Source organism: Octodon degus, unplaced genomic scaffold (genome assembly GCF_000260255.1).
Source record: "Octodon degus isolate 3935 unplaced genomic scaffold, OctDeg1.0 scaffold00064, whole genome shotgun sequence".
Classification (NCBI taxonomy): domain Eukaryota; kingdom Metazoa; phylum Chordata; class Mammalia; order Rodentia; family Octodontidae; genus Octodon; species Octodon degus.
In genome coordinates this window covers 6960526-6976679 of record NW_004524640.1, presented here as the reverse complement: position 1 = coordinate 6976679, position 16154 = coordinate 6960526, and the positions used below count along the sequence as shown (strand labels likewise).

General features: G+C 40.7%; 1 protein-coding gene across 1 annotated transcript in view; it reads left to right on the top strand.

Moving 5' to 3' along the window:
• Window positions 1-16154, top strand: part of Itpr2 (inositol 1,4,5-trisphosphate receptor type 2) — a 528924-nt gene that overhangs the window by 194676 nt on the left and 318094 nt on the right. The window lies entirely within an intron of this gene.

Sequence of the window (16154 nt, the reverse complement as noted above, 5' to 3'; positions counted from 1 at the left end):
TGAGATGCTATTTAATTTCTTCTTCCATAGCTAATATTTTTGTGTATATGCTTTAATGATTTTTTTCTTTATAATAGGTTTTGGACAATTTCATTTTTTGTGTATCTTTGTATGATTTTATTCAAATTTCTTGTGCAAGAGGTTCATTTTTCTTGGAAATGTGGTGTTATAAGTTCCACTAAATTCAGAAATTTTAAATCTTTAAATATTTATTGCCTACCCCTTTCTATTTTGAGAATTCTAATTATATGAATATAAGTTTCTTGATTTTGATGCAATGAAGTATTATATGATTGATCTGTGATTTCTTTCTTCTTGATTTTTATTTTGGACAGTTTTTATTGTTCTATTCATTTAAGTTTGTAAATTATTTACAATGTGTAATGTGTTAATCTCATGTGATGTATTTATTTCAGAAATATTTCTCTAAAAATCACTCTTCTACATATTACATATTTCACATTTCAATATTTGTCTGCAACTTTTAATATGATATGTAATTATTGATTTGAAATAAATTTAATAAAAAAAGAAGATGCAGGTGGGGCCAGTGAGATAGCTCAGCGGACTAAGTGCCTGCTTAGGCAAGTGCAGGGCTGGGTTTCGATTCCTGCCACCATGTGCCGCGCTGGCCCCACTCCCTGGGCGTGCTGAGCTGGCGACCCCATCTGAGCGTGGTGGTGCACACCTTTAATCCCAGCACTGGGGAGGCTGAAAATAGGAGGATCACTACGAGTCTAAGCTGCATAGTGAGACCCTGAACAAAATTTAAAAAAAAAAAAAAAGAAAGAACAGAAAAGAAAGAAAGAAAGATGAAGGCTTTTCTCACAGGCTTTTTCTCTGTTTCTGAGCCTTTGCTAATTCGCCTTTGAAGGCCCTAAGCGCAATGCGACTGGCTTTTTCTAGGCTGTGTCTCAGAACTTCGCCAGCCCCTACGCATTACCCAGTGCCAAGCCATGGTTCCCTTCAGTCTTTGTTATAGCAGCACCCATTCTTGACATCAGTCTTCTCTCTTTAGAGTATGTGAGCTGCTAAATCAAAAATGTCATGGGCTAATTAAGTGGCTTATAAACATGTTTCCATTAGTGCCAAAAATATGCTTTAGACTAGGTGGCCTAAGGACCATGTCACAAAAATTTCAGTCTCAGAGTATGGAGGCTGGGAAGTCCAAGATGAAGGTGGCAGCGGATTTGGTGTCTGAGGAACCACTTCTGGGTTTTCAGGTAGTACCTTCTCACTGTGTCCTCCTCAGAGGGGGAAGGGCAGGGCGCTCCTCAAGGTTCTTTTATTAGGACACTGATCTCCTTCATGAGAGCTCCTTTCCCATGATTTCTCACCCCCCAAATGCCCCACCTTTGAATCCCATCGGATGGGGTGAGGGTTTCAACAAAGTTTGGGGTGACAGGAATGTTCAGATGTCAGCGCTGACTAATCCTCAGAGAGTGCTGACAGTTGTCCCCCTCGGCACTCCCAGCAGCTGGAGCGACAGTCCTTTATTTCTGATGGAATCTGGGCAAGACTGTCACTGCCTCCACTACAATTGTCTTTCAGGAAAGCACCATGTGCGGCTGGAGAAACTGAGGCTCGAGATTAGCACTGCGTAGGAAATGCTGATTAAGGAGGAAAGTATAAAAATGACCTTTAAACTCTGAAAAGTATAGCAAAGTTCTAGACAGGAAAGAAATCTCTAGAAGCTGCTTATTCCCATAGAGCCCAGAACAGCCTGTTGTGGACAACACATCTTCTCTAGATTCTGGCTCTTCAGATGTTGAGAAAGGTTCCTGTGACTTTCTGATCTTCTGAGTCCGGGTCCCTAGTTTTGTGCTAGGCTGACTGCACCTGTGAGCCCAGGGTGGCTTAAGGTTCAATGTCTTTTATATTCCTTTTCATTTGTTTTCCTTTATGCTTTTATCAGTTTTAGGGAAAGTGCTTGTGCCGCCACCAGGCTTTCTCTTAGCAATATAGTGAGGACTAAAATTACTCTCCTTGGGGGACCCCGAATCTTTTTTCTGTGCATCAAGGGGATCTCAAACACATGATCTATACAAGGTCATGTTCTTCCTATAATATAATATAATAATATATAATATAATATAATATAATATATAATATTATTTTTCATGTCTAGAGCTTTGTTATACTTTTCAGTGTTTAAATGTCATTTTTATATTTCCTCGTTAAACCTCAGTTTTTCCAACCATGCATGGTGCTTTTCCTGAAAGATAATTATAGTGGAGGGAGTGACAGTTCATATATATATATATATATATCTCAGAAATAGCTATTTGCCTTTTTTTTTGGTACTGGAGATTGAACTCAGGACCTTGCCCTTGCCAGGCAGGTGCTTATGCCACTGAGCTATCTCCCCAGCTCAGAAATAGCTATTTAATATGTGCCACAGCATGTATTTTACAAGGGCTTACTGTGTGAGGTTAGCTATTGCTTACATTGAACACCTGGCACACTTTAAAGAGTTTAGCATAATTTTTAGCGTAATTTTGTCTTTAATCCTTATCAGAACTGAGAAAGTCAGGTATGATCTTACCTAGGAGATAAACTTTCAGTTAGGTTACATATTTTAAGGTCACGCAGCTTGTAGCATGCTGGAAATGCTGAATTGAAGTTTCTTTTTGTCTTCCTCCCTTTCTTTAGTAAAAGTCTTCCCCTGCAGCTGATGTTTCTCAATAGTATTTTTATTCTGTATTCTTTCAAGATGACCTTGTCATGTTCAGCAACTCTGTTTTCTACTTTTTCCAAGGCCCCCAAGATGGTTTAGTATATAGTTACTAAGAATTTTCATTTAGCTTGAGGTGATTTTATTAGTCAGATTGCAAAGAACTTTTTGAGGCAGAGACTCATTCCTACGTGAGTGGTTGGCTATCTCAGAAACAGAGCTATAATCTCTGCATTCGGAGCTGTGCCACCTACTGCCTCTTGAGCCGAATGTTTCGCTTCCCTTCCTTCAGTAGATTTCTAATTGTTCTCCTCGATTCTGTTCTGGTTCTCTCTCCTGAGTCTCCCATAAGGATGCTTGTAAATATTCTACCTCTTTTCTTTGTCTCTCATCAGCTCTCTAAGATAATAACGCAGCTCCTTTAATTGGTTCCCGAGGATCTTCACAATCTGAGTGGACACCACTTGTTCTGTCTCTTGGTGTTCGCCCAGTAATAGTGAATGATTCCCTCAGACACCTTCCTAAACTTACTTCTGCATCGTGTGTACACAGTCGTGCACTATGTAACTATGGTGGCCAATGGTGGGTGTGTCTGACAGTGTATATCTTATAATCTAGATGTGCTATAGACTAAACCATCTGGAGCCGTGTAAGTGCACTCTGTGATGTCTGTACAGGAAAATCACCTACACACACGTGTCTCAGAGCATACGTCTGTCATTGAGCTGTGTGTCACGTTTCTTCCATATCTTGCTTATCTGTAGGACAAATGTTTATCTGTAGGACAAAAGTCACATGTCTTATATGAGCATGTGCTCATTTGAAGAACAAAAATACTTAGAGAGCCTAATATTACAAGCATATACTTGTGCCTTTCTTTGGTGAATTCTGGGCAATTTTTTCTCTCTTTTTCAATAGTCTTATAAAAGTTCGTGACTCTTTGAGATACTACCTAGATAATTCAGTAACAAAGATACTGATCCGCTGACAGGGGAGAACCAAAGTGGAGGAAAAAATAGATTCTGTTTCTGAATCTATAGTTGACTTGTACCATCCTTAATATACTTGGCTTTCAAAATAATTTTCTTTTATATTTATAACTTCTATTTTTTGTTAGTACATGTTTGTAGTCCATAATGTTTATATTCCTTGTGCGGAGTTGGTACATGTACCTAATATACCTTAATTGCTTTTTATATCCCTTCTTACTCTCCCCCATCCATCCTCTTATTCTCTTTCTTTTTTTTTGTACATGGTGAAAATAATTTTATTTTTGTTTTTTAATGTATTTGGTATAAGGTCTCACTATGCAGCTTGGACTTGTAGTGATCCTCCTGTTTTCAGCCTCCCTAGCGCTGGGATTACTGGCATGCACCACCATGTCTGGTCTCAGTGGCTGGCTCAGCATGCCCTGGGGCGGGGCCAGCATGCTATGTGGTACAGGAGCGAATCCTAGTCCCTGTGCTTGCCTAAACAGGCACATAGTCCACTGAGTTATCTTGCTGGTCCTGAAAATAATTTTTGAGTGAAGTATATTTAATGATTATACATAAATTTGGATAAAAATGTTTTCTAGACCGTAGCATTTCAAGCATATGATTTTTCTTTACTTATGAACTTTTATAGATTGCCTTTTCAAACTTAAAGCAAATAGGAAATAAGATGATACGTGCCAGTTCATGTTAAAATATTTCTGTGTGAGAGACAAACACATCTGGAGATGTTTGAGTTTGGTGTTCCAAATGGGTCACAGTGGGGAAGCATGTTCCCCAGCTTACTGTGAAGGAGTTTATTTGTATTATTTTTGCTATAAGATGACTTTGAAATTCTGGACTTGCCTGTTCGTGATGGGAGTAGATCTCAAGACCCACTCTCTCTCCTTTTGTCTCCAAGACGACTTCTAACATTGACAAACTGCTTTCAGCAAGGAGGATAAGTACAAGGGTGACTCCTCAATCGAGTGATGGAACAGGGTTCTGTTGCCTCAGAATTGGGGGTCCTAAGTGTTAATACACGCTGGCATGGGTTCTCTAGTTCCCTCAACTTCTGGTCAAGGGAATCTAGCAAGGGCCTCCAATAAGGTACCTTAGTGGAATGTTCTAGACTAATAGAACAGTAACCCAGAAAGGACCACAGAAATCATCTACACAGTATATGAACCTCAGAGTTTCATACAACACTCGTTACGAGTCAGTGAAAATATCAGAAGGACTGTGATGTTACTGCTACAGAATGTAAGCCTTTCTTATTTTTCACAGCTATAACTGTTACTTCTCATTCATTAAGTTGTAGTTATGTTCCCTTTTAATTTCTGACACGGTTTTACTGCTGTTCTCTGAAACTTAATGTCCATGCAATTCAAATTCCCACAGAAATTCAGTGTCATGTGAGTTTGTTCCATGTTTGAAAATGGCTAACTCATCCCTTAAGTGTCTCTTTTTTTGGTGTGTGTATGGTTGTCTGAAGTCTTTACTAGTTTCATTTGTGATTTAAATCTAACTTTCCACTTATTTTATCAGAAAAAGTATAAGGTAGCTACTTTCTCATTTGGTCTGAGCTTGTCACTTTTGAGGGGCAGTCAAGGTGAAAGAGCATTTTGGTCGCTAAATATTGATGTCTACTGAGCTTGAGCTCAACTACATCATGACTTTTCACAGTGTACTTGAGGTGGCTTTCTTTAGATCTAAGCCCGGTGCTTTTATGATTTGATTTTGGATTTAAATCAGTTTTCAACTTATCCATGAAGCTTTGGAATCTGATCAGAGTTATTCATTTTATTCATTATCTCTCCTTGTTTCATGTTGATTTTGCATCAGAGAAACACACTGGCTCTGATTTTATCTAAGTTCCTGACAGAAATATAGTGGTTTCTTTTCATCTATGATTTTTCTTTCTGTGATTTCAGTTACCTGCAGTCAACTGGACGTGGAAAATTCCAGAAAGAAGCAATTCATAAACCCCAAATAATTTTATTGCTGTCTATTGTTTTTTTTTTCTTTTTCTTTCTTTCTTTTTTTTTTTTTTTTCAAAATGAAGAAAGGAAAGGTTTATTTAGCTCACAGTTACTGGAGGCTTCAGTCCATACTCAGCTGGGTCCAAGGCAGAGCAGCACACAGCAGAAAGCAAGTTTTCATGGAGGTGGCAAAGAGCAAGAGCTCAAGTTGTCTATTGTTGTAGTTGTTGTATCTTGTCCAGCTAGTGCTCTTAAACTCTGAATGTGCTTAATTTATAAATTAAGCTTTATTATAGGTATGCTTGTATGAGAAAAAAAATACCAACAAAAAACAACAACATAGTGTAGAATTTGCTCTGTCTGTGACTTCAGGATGGACTTCATGGGAGGTAGCTTTTCTAGCAGTTCATGGTTTCAGGATGGGAGCAGTGTAGACCCCTCCCATGCGCAGACCACCGTAGAGTTTGCACTCTTGTGGGAATCAGTGCTGCACCTGAGCTGACGGGACATGGCGCTCATGTGGGAATGTGAGCAGGGAGAAGTGGCTGGACATACAGATGGAGTTTTGCTCCCTCCACCCACCACTCACCTTCACTCACTCCCGACTGCGTGTTCTAGTCCATGACATGTTGGAGACCCCTGCCCTAGGCCATAGAACCTATTCCCCAAGGGAAGGGGACTGAGTGCTTTGCTGAGCTGGCCAATGCAAGAACAAAGCAGCGAGAAAACCTAGAAGCCTTTTCGTACTTTAACACTGATTCACTAACTAGTATCCTTGGCTAGGGTCATTAACTAAAATCAAGCTGGAAAACACTACATGAGCCAACAGAGGTGTCCATGGTGTGAGCAACCAGCCGAGTGTGTGCTTTTGGTGGCAGGATGGAGGGACATGGGGGAACTGACTGTAGGAGGCACAAGGAGGCCCTCTGGGGTAGAGGAAGCTGCTGTGTCTCCATGACATGTAGTGTTTATGCGTAGCCTTTGCGAGGACCGTGCAACACTTGCACGAAAGATCTGTGCCTTTCACTGTAAATGATTAACATCTCAATCATAAGAACAGTATGTAAACTCATTCATGGCTTTTATTCCCAAAGGTTAAGATTCAAAGATCAGTTTTGCAAATTAAAATCTTGAGGTTTGGAAGACTGAAATGACTGTCAGCATTTGACAGTGATGGAATCCAAAATAGGATGCAGAACTCAGCGGCTGCTTTGTATGAATTGCTTTTGCAAATCATTTTTGGAATAATACTTTTTTAGTGTGTGGGATGGAAAATAGTTTTCTTCCAAGTAGTCTACTTGATATTTGAAGACAGAAAGATGCAGGATAGCACAGCTACATTTTAGTTGCATGCTGTTGGTTGGTTTTGTTTTGTCTTGTTTTATTTCTAAGCTTTTGAAATCAATAGTCTATGAACATACTGTAGTCAGTGAGTGTTTGTGTGGGATGAAGGAAATTTGTGTTATCTGTTTTGTCCATTAAGTATACCATATGATGGCTCTTCTGAAGGGTATCTCTTTTTTGAGGTGGTACTTTTAGAGCTGATGCTGTTACCTCAGAGGTGTGAGCTCTGATTCTGTGATGGGATTGACTGTTCATTAGCAGGAGCTGCCCGCAGGAAGGGAGGCTAATTAAATGAAGAGTTGGTTTTTGGAAGTGAAGTCAAAGTGGCTCTTGTATTCCACTTTTCATTTTAAAAGAACAACTTACAATTACATGGTACTTTTATTCTTCAAAGCATTGGGGGGGGGCATATGTTACACAATTTTATTCTTTTTTTTTTTCCTTCTGTATTTTAGGGAAGGGTCTACAGGGTGTTTAGGGTCTCACTACTAGATTGGATTTGTACTGATTCTCCTATTTACAGCCTCCCAAGTGCTGGGTTTACAGGTGTGCGCCATCAAGCCCAGTCTCATTCGCAGTCTCAGCGTGCCCTGAGGGGCAGGGCTGGCACAGCAGGCCCGGGGATCGAACCCCTGGCTCCTGTGCCTGCCTGCAAGCTCTTTAATCCGCTAAGCTATTTGGCAGGCCCTCAACAATTTTATTCTTACACAAGCCAGAGCATATTTTATTAGGTTTAGCATTCTGAGCAAGTGTGATACGATTTGCTGATGATCATTGCTTCTCCAGTCCAGATCCTTCACTTCGTGCAGAACCGTGCTGAGACTTGCATATCTTCACTGAAGCTGTCCTTCACTCCCCTCACCCTAGATCATCTCAAATTTAAAAATAATTTTTTTTCCAGCTGGGCATGGTTGCTTACGCCTCTGACCGCAGCATCTGGGAGGCTCAGACAGGATGATTGCAAATTCCAGCCCAGCCTGGGAAACTTAGGGACTTAGTGAGATCCTGCCTCCAAATTAAAAAGTTAAAAAGGGGCTAGAGACGTAGCTCAGTAGGAGCATCTTGCATTCAGTTCTCAGTATAGCGAAACAGACAAAATACAGCAGACCCCCAAGACACTCTGTAAACAGTCCCTGCTACCCTATCACCCTCTCACCTGTCTTATCCTTGCTCTTCACTGTTTTTATGGACCCGTTTTGTATTTTCCCAGCCATACTGGACGTTCTTCTCTTATGCTTACACACACTAGATGAACATTAGTTACTATATGAATACTTTTTGAATGAGGGCTGCCCATAAAACCAAACCCTGTCATATAAATAAAATCCCTCTAGGATCCTGTGGTCCAGCATATCTTATAAAAGCTGGTCAGGTAAGATTATTGAGCCCAATGTGAATTCATTACAAGGTTAATAGACCATAGCCATTTGCAGATTTATAATTACACTTTTTTTTTCTGGGCTGAGTTCTGGCAAAAACTCATGTTACCATTCATTGACCCCTTTTGAGACTATGTCCCTTTCTGGCTGTCTAGAGTGGGGCACCACATAGCCCCCCTCTCCCACTGTAGGGGCCATTTGATGTGAAGGGAATATGAAGCCTGAGGCCTAGCAAAGTACAGGGAATGTGAAGTGGCCTTGATCCAGGCAGCTTCTGGTAGTATGTCAGTGGTATCTAGTCATTTTTTTTTCTTTTAATAAATGCATTTTTAGGAGGCTTCAAATTACAAAATCTTTTTGAAAAAATTTGCAAATCTCTGAAGGAAAGCAAGCAAAAATATCAACTTGGTGAAAAATGGGGTACCTTTAGTACAATTTGGTCTAAATTTTTTTTTAATGTACTTAGTACAGTATCGACAGGGTCTCACTACACAGATTGGACTCGATGTGATCCACCTGTTTTCAGCCTCCCAAGCACTGGGATTACTGCACACCATCACGCTCAGTCTCAGTTGTCTCAGTGAGTCTCGGGGTGGGACCAGCATGGCATGCTGGGAATCGAACCTGGTCACTGCACCTGCCTAAGGTGCTTTAGTCTACTGAGTTATCTGGCCAGCCCTTTAGATCCGATTTTTATGCACGCCTCATAAGTAATTCTCATCGTCAGTAGTTCATTTATTTAGGGTTTCTTCTTTCACTCATGCATTTATTTAATGAACATCTGTTAAGTGCCTACTACACATTAGTCAGGATTCCAGATGTTGGAAATAGAACCAGGCAGGCTCCTTGTCTTGGAGCTTGCGTTCTTTCTACTGTTGGTGTTATTTTGGGGAAGACAGGCTACAATGAACATACTACCAAATATAAGGTGTAAGATGGTGATGATTGAAATGTAAAGCAGGTGCATGGATTGAGAGTCATGGTAGACCTTGACTTTCAAAGTCTTTCTTTAGGGCTAGGCTTGAAGAGCTATCACTCAGGAGATGATGCAACTCACAAGTACAAAGGAGCAAGGGAGCCAGCTAGCAGTCATCCGGCCAAGAGAAGCCCAGGCAGAGGGCTTCAGTCCCTCAGAGAGCACAGTCCTTCTGGGCTGGCATGAGGAGTAAAACCTTCCAGTGGTTGGATATCTATGTCTCTGAAATATTGGGGGCTCTCTTGGAATGGAGAGGGCTTGGTTGTCTATTGTCTTTTCAGGGCATTGAGCTTCCTTTTATTAATTTGATTTAATTTTTATTTTATTTTATTTATTTATTTTTTATGTATTTGGCACAGGGTCTTACTATGCAGCTCAGATTCATAGTGATCCTCCTGGTTTTAGCCTCCCCAGCGCTGGGATTACAGGTGTGTGCCACCATGCCCAATCTCAGTGGCTGGCTCAGTGTGCCTTGGGGTGGAGCTGGTGCACCATGTGGTGCCAGGGATTGAACCCTGGCCCTTGTGCTTGCCTAAGCAAGCGCTGAGCTATCTCGCCAGCTGATCTTCCTTTTAATCAATATTGGTACCATCTTATTGGTTACTCTGCTTATATCATTAGCTGTGTTGAGGCTTGGATCTTATATTACTGTTTTTGTTTTTGTTGTATAATGAAGAGTCCTTTTATAACCCATTCCCTCAGCCAGTGGGAGGAAATGCTGCTCCAGAAAATGTCTGAAATAAAAGAAATTTTGTAGTTTTAAACAGTGTAGGTGTTTTCCAGAGGTTTATAACGAGCTGCTGAGCTGGTATGGGAAGCAGGAAGACTTCCTGAATCATGGTTTCCTGGTTTAGCATCATTTTGTTTCCAATGAAATTACTCAAATTCAGCTGAGAAAGCATTTTTCTAGAAAATAAGGATAGATTTTTGGATTATCCATTTTTGGATTCTGTTATTATAAAACATTGAGCCAAATTGAGTAGTCACAGGACAATTAATTGTTGTGAATAATTATTAACAGAACTCTTATAATCATATATATGTGATCTCGGTTTCAGTTACTTTCTTGTTGCTGGGACAGATATCTGACATGAGAAGTTAAAGGAGGGAAAATTTATTTAAGTTTGTAGAGGTTTCAGTCTATAGTCAGATGGCAACAAGTCAGGTTGGTATGGCAGAAACAGTCCATGGCATGACAGGCAGCAGGCAGTGAGCAGCAGGTAGCAGCAGCCTGCTTTCCATCTTTCCCTTTTATTCCATCCAAGCTGCAAATCTAATGGTTGGTGCCAACCACATTCAGGGTAGGGCTTCCCATACCCAGAATAACACTAACCATCAGTGATTCATTTATTACAAATCCCTAATCCACATTCACACATCCTAGATCCAGCCACCTTGGAAAAAACCCCACCTCTGAGTGCATGAGGCTTTTGGTGGGACATCTACATACAAAGCCAGAAAAATCTCTTCTGAATGCAGCATGTTTAAAAAATGTCTGTCTGAATGTGAACAATGGTGAAATTCAATTTTTAAATTTTTATTATGTGTTCATAAAAGAAAAATGTTTCTGATGGGAAGCTATAATGTATAAAGATGACTGCAAATAAAATGTTAGCGGAGTGTAGGTAAATTTTAGTCAAGAGTCTATTAAACTTTCTATGCTTTCTATAAATCCATACAATTTCTAATGATTTTTCAAGCTAATAATAATCCCCAATTAGAATTACCTCTAAGTAGGGGAAATTTAAATTGTGGTTTAAATTTAAATTTTTTTAAAAAAATATTTTTCACTTCTTTGAAATTGATAATAGAAACTGGGCTCACTGGAATACTTAAAAAAAAAAAAACAATGTATTTCCAAACTATTCCAACTATGACTTTACTAAACTTTTTTTAAGAAATGTATTTAGTACAGGGTGTATAGGGTCTCACTACACAGATTGGACTCATAGTGATCCTCCTATTTTTAGCCTCCCAGTCACTGGGATTACAAGCATGCACTACCATGCCAAGTTTTACTAAACTTTTTATTACTTTTGAAGTTTTCTCTTGAGGGAATTAGGATTAGTAAAAATTATGTATGCAATCATAAAATGAAAAGGGTCCATCTGACTTTTTTTCTAAGTGATTCTTTCTTTTCTTCTTCCTTTTGACTTAATAAAAAATGAATTCCAGGTTTTCAAACCATCTCAACACATGGAGGTACACATATTGAAATTCTGACTGTTAGGTTAGTGTAAAAAACATAAAAAAAGAAACTGTTTTTCAAAGGATTGGATCGCCTAGAGAATTTCTATTATAATGTGGTAGGGCTTTTCTCCTTCTCAGTACGGGGACTGAACCTAGGATGTTTGCCATGAGCTGTGTCTCCAGCCCATTTTTATATTTTAGTTTGAGATAGTGATTTATTTATGAAGTTGTCCCAGGATAATCTTGAATTTGTGATTCTCCTGCCTCAGCCTGCTAGAATACTGGGATAATAGGAATGAGCTATCTTGCCCAGATATCGTAGCTTTTTAACTGGAAAATTTTAAGGCAGTATTAGCTAGTTATGCTTGAGAAGAGAAATAAGAAGACTTCTTCCTTTGTAATGTTGAGGCCTGATCCTCTCTGACTTCTCCCCACAGTCTAGAATTAGAACATTTTTCTTGTGCAGAAATGGATACCAGAAACTTCACATGCCTGATTTATGTAGCGTTTGACTAAATGTCTTTTTGTGCTACAGTACTTCACAACTTCAGCACAATTTCAGCACTCTTTTGCAAAGGCAGAAAGTGAGTATTTTTTAAATTGAGACCTCTGAGTTGGCCATACATGGAAATGTCAGGAGGATTTTGTGGCTCCCCATGCAGCAGGCATGTAAGGACATGGTAGAGTTGGAAGGAGCCCTCCGATTTCACTGACGACATGTGCTGTGTGTTAATTTGGTCTCTGGGTTTTAATTCTTGGTGACAGAATCTATATTTGGGGGGAAGAACTGTCTGGGCTGACTTTTCTTTGTAATGATTATCTTCCATGAAAATCTAAACAAGACACAGACGCGGTGGGTGCCGAGGCTTTCCGTGCAAATCAGGGGTAAGAATAGCAAAGGAAACTGTTACGTGTTAGCGGGGAGAAAGCAGCCTGTGGGGGGCAGCACACGTGCGTGTCTCAATCAAGACTCTGATAAATGGACTGGTTGAACACCCGTGACACAGAACCATTGCCAACAGCCAGATGTGCATCCCTCCATCCCGTAGCAGACAGAGGAGGTGAAGAGCAAAGCCTCAGTTTCCAACATTGGCTGAGAACCACAGATGACAAAACATTCTGCCTTGAGGTGATCCCAACAGAAAATAGAGGGTTGTCTCCAATCCTTCTGTCTCAGCTTTGTCCAAATATGGAGGTGATTTAGAAATCACCTCTCCATATTTTTCCCTAACACCTTTCTTCCTCGGCTTATGCAAGTAGCACTGTAATAAAAAGTTTAGGATCTTCAAAGTGAAAGCCAAGTTAATTTCTGCCTGGATTAGGCCAGGTTAGAGAAATGTTCCTTTTTGTGTACACAAATCTACTCTCGGGACAGTGCCATCTTTTGTGTCTACTGATTTCACAGACAGATAAAGTAATAAATTTTAAGAATCATGTCATCCTTTCATAACATGAAAGTAGTAGTAGCTGCTAGTGGTTCATTTTAATTGTGGTCTGGGCCATCCCCATTCATCTGAGTCATCTTTCAAAGTTTTAAAAAATTTAGTATTTGCCCTGCCATCCTGTAAGTGTTCCTACAGCGTATACTGTTAGAATGGAGAAGTTTGTTTTTTTTGTTTTGTTTTTTAAATCTCATCATGTCTTAATTCCATTCCCTTTGTCTTGGTTTGCACCCCTCCACATGTATGGAAGGAAACATTCCTTACCAGATTCTTAGACCTTTCCCTTCGGCAAACTTCCACGAACACCCATGAGGCCAAGACCACTGTTTGGAAAGAAGTAGACAGCCATTCTGTGGAATCCTGGAAGCTTGTTGTAAGAGTTAGAAGTGAGAAACACAGTCAGGGAGGAGGACAGAAGTCCTAGGAGGGACAGGAAGGCTCCGTAGCACTGATGTTTGTGGTCGGCATAAGGCTTGGGTTCGTGATAGAAATCATGCAATTTTATCAAATTACACAATTTTATCCATGGATGAATGAAAAGCCACACTCAGGGAAAGACACGGAAAAGCCACTGATTCCTCCCCACTGAACACAGTCATAGCTGATGGTACCATTTCTGTAATTATCTTAAATGTTTTCCCTTGCTTTTTTGGTAGACTTTGAACGAACAGTTTTCTCTTCGAATGAGATGGGGTGGGAGGTGAGTTTGGGAACACTGTCTCCTCCTCTGAGGAGTCTTTTCCTTGAATCCTGCTCGCACGCTCTTTCCGTAAGCGCTGTGCCCCCAAAGCTCACTAGCTCAGAGTGGAGAGTTAGAGCACCAACGTTCAGTTGCTGGTTGTTTTCATGCAGTTCTCTTATGAACCAGGCCAGTTTGGCTGGCCCCACAAGATTGTGGGTCACAGAGACCCCCAGTTTGGCAAAAGAGAGAGTGTATTCAGGAAGTTTTCAAACATTGGGAGCCCCCAACTCTAATCTTCCTCCTTATTTATTATTAATTTTATTGTGAAGCAAATAGCAATGAGACAGTTTCAAAACAGGTTAGTAGGACAGTTATAATAATACATTGCATATTGTTGTCTTCGTAGTAATTATTCATAGTATAAGATGCAGATGTGGTACCCTGTCCAAACACTATTAGTACAAATCTTTCTTCTTGTTGAACTAAGAGAAAGTAGCTGTGTATCTATCCTATTTTGTATATACAGATACAATAATCCTCCTCTTAGAAGACAGGTTTTTTTTTTTTTAATGTATTTGGTTGTTACAGACTCTTGCTATACAGCTCAGACTCCTAGTGATCTTCCTGCTTTTAGCCTCCCCAGTGTTGGGATTACAGGTGTGCGCCACTCTGCCTGACTCTGTGGCTGGTGTGCGCCACTATGCCTGGACTCTGTGGCTGGTATGTGCCACTTTGCCTAGACTCTGTGGCTGGTGTGCGCCACTATGCCCGGACTCTGTGGCTGGCTTAGCCCACCTGGGGGGGGGGCAGGACTGGTGTGGCATGTGGTGTTGGGGCTTGAACCTCGGTCCCTGCACTTGCATAAGCTTGCCTAAGCAGGTGCTTTAGTCTGTTGAGCCATCTCGTCGGCCTTAGAAGAGTTTTTAAGGGTACGCATGGGCTGAAAAAGCAGGGGAAGCCTAATTGGTGGGACAGAAGAGAATTACTCATGCTCTTCCCAGGGCCCAAGTTCAGAAATTGGCAGGGTGAGCCTTATCTCTGGGTGGTGCTTTTGGTCCTCTGATGTCAAAAGGCTGCCCAGTAGGGCATTTGTGGGAGATAAAGGGGTTGGTGGGTTCATTGGTTTGAACTACAGCCCTGACTATCTCCAAATGCCTAAAATACAAAAACCAAAAGAACACACAAACACGTGTAGCATGCGCGTGCATGGGCACATATGCACACACACACACACACACACACGCACGCACACACATTCACACTCCTGCTATCAAGTGACCACACATCAGAGATGTTTTCTAGAGGAAAGCTAGCAGGGTCCAACTACTTTATTATTTAGTCATGCAGTTTCTGAAGCCAGAGATCAGAGCCTGGTGTGGTGGTCAGTGCCTGGAATCCAGCACTCTGGAGGACTGAGACAGGAGAATTTCAGCAGATTAGAGGTCAGCCTGGGCTACACAGGGGTATCAAGGCCAACCTGAGCTACATAGTGAGACCCTGTCTCAGAAAACTCAAAACAAATAAATAATAAAACCAGTGGTCAAAGTAAGTATTTAAAAGCAGATGAAAATAGAGGATTTATTCAGTTTTTTTTTTTTTTCTGATTTTTCAAAAGAAAGAATGTGCTTTTATTTATTTATTTATTTTTGGTACAGGGTCTTATTACACAGCTCAGACTTATAGTGATCCTCCTGTCTCAGCCTCTTCATTGCTGGGATTATAGGTGTGCAGTACCACGCGGTATTGGGGATCAAACATGGGTCCTTCTGCTTCCAGGCAGGCACTTAGACTGCTGAGCTGTCTTTCAGGCCCTTGTTGTTCTTTTGAGATAGAGTCTCACTATGTTGCCTACTCTGGCTTTAAATTCCTTTGCTCACAAGATCCTCCTGCCAAAGCCTTCTGGGTGTCTGGGATTTTTAGGTGTGTGCTGTTCTGCTGAGCTTTTTGGTTTTTGAGCTTTAGGGTAGGAAACTGGCTAACTCCTCTTACAAGAGAAGAAATTTATTAACCTCATTATCTGGACTAGGCTATAGTCATTGTATCCTCACTTGTGACTCACTGTATCTTAGAGATTAATAACTCTGACCATAATTACTATAAAAGTTAGGGCCTGTTGGTTGATACGGTACTTGGTGGGGCTTAACTACTGTCTTACAGAAGGATCTGACTTGGGTAGAAAGATACCAACATCTTGGAGCATCATCAGAAAGCATTTTCTGAGAAATGTAAACTTTCCTTAAAACAAAAAATTGTTTAGTTTTGCGCTGAGCCCAGCAGCACAGGCTGATAATGCTGTGGGAGGCTGAGACAGGAGGAGTGCAAGTTCGAGTCCTTCTGGTCAGTCTGGGCAGTTTAGTGACTTAGCAAGACCTTGTCTTAAGATAGACAGTGTTTGTAAAAAACAGGACTGGAGATGTAGCATAGAGCCAAGGTCCTGGGTTGGACTCTACGTATGAAAGAAGGGAAAAGAGAGAGAGAGAGAGAGAGAGAGAGAGAGAGAGAGAGAGAGAGAGA